General features: G+C 42.1%; 1 non-coding gene across 1 annotated transcript; it reads right to left on the bottom strand.

The window, feature by feature from the left end:
- Positions 1-999: 999 nt before the first annotated feature.
- Positions 1,000-1,106, bottom strand: LOC141644881 (small nucleolar RNA R71). Its single transcript, XR_012544483.1, has one exon. It is a non-coding gene; the product is annotated as a small nucleolar RNA R71 (small nucleolar RNA).
- Positions 1,107-1,310: the final 204 nt, after the last annotated feature.

Here is a 1,310-nt window from a genome sequence, read left to right as displayed (position 1 = left end):
CGGGTGATCAAGTGACAGTGGTTAATTGATGCAGCTACTGTCGAGTTCAGGCGAGGTGCTGGTGGTGGTCGTAAGTCGGGTTTGTGTGTGAATTAAGGGTGATGACGAGTTGAAGAGCAGCTTGGTGGTTAATTGATGTCCGACTGATGATGATGAGTGCGAAATGCGGGTTGCAGGATTTAATGGCGATGAATGTATGAATGCTAATGGAGGTGAAGACATGGGAAGCTGCTGCGTTGTTGCTGCTGTGGTGATGGTACGGAGCTCCAGTGGTCACAAGAACGAGCGCATGAGCTATGCCGGTTGCAGGGGGTAACCACGATGGCTGTGTATGGTGGAATTAATGATGGTGGTGTCAAAAATGCGCGGGATATGGTTGAGCCATGGTGATTGAATGATGGGAGTAGGACAGTTGTGATAGGCGATAGATGGGGTGTGTGAGATGGATGGCGATGAAGTAGCAGGTGGTGTGCGGATGGAGCAATGGCGGGTGATGAGGTGATGGACATAACAGACGAAGATGATGAAGGTGAAAGAGCATTGGAATTGAGTGAGTGAAGAAGGTCAACTTTGACCTTTGGGCTTTGTTGACTTCCTCTAACTTGACTTATACCAACCCGTCTTAATTCCGTCTTGACTCGCTTTTGACTCGCTTCACTTTATTTTCCGGCTTGATTTCCGTCTCACCTATACATAATATTAATAAAGTAATTATGATACTAATATTATATAAAAATACAATTAATTATTGATTATGACTAAGACGACTAATTATTATAAATTAGTAAATAAATGAGCTATTAAGTCGATTGAAGGGCACAAAAATCTAGTCAAGTAAAGGATTAAATATGGGGTAAAATGACACTAAAATTATACTTATAAATCGGAGCGGCAAAGCAATGGTTAAAGAGCCTAGACAAGGCTACCCTTGGAATTGATTCATGGAAGAAGTTAGAACTTGCCTTTTACAAGAAGTTTTATCCTCCGGAGAAGACTAACATGTTGAGAGCCCAAATCACTGGGTTCAAGCAAAGAGATGAAGAGTCTCTATATGAGGCTTGGGAGAGATTCAAAGATACATGTCTCTCTTGTCCTCATCATGGACTAAGCGAATGGTTCCTTGTTCAACAATTTTGGAATGGCTTATATGAAGACTCAAGGAATGTGCTTTACATGGGTTCTAATGAAAGATTCACCGAGGTTGATGACAACCAAACTTGGGCAAAGATAAAAGAGTTGGCGATTCACAACTCTCAATATAGTAGGCCAAGAAAAGCTACTAGGGGAGGGAGACATAAAGTTGAATCCGT

The sequence above is a fragment of the Silene latifolia genome, chromosome 2, assembly GCF_048544455.1.
Source record: "Silene latifolia isolate original U9 population chromosome 2, ASM4854445v1, whole genome shotgun sequence".
In the NCBI taxonomy this organism is placed as follows: domain Eukaryota; kingdom Viridiplantae; phylum Streptophyta; class Magnoliopsida; order Caryophyllales; family Caryophyllaceae; genus Silene; species Silene latifolia.
The sequence above is the reverse complement of the archived record's forward strand: the minus strand, read 5'-3'. Positions and strand labels throughout refer to the sequence as shown.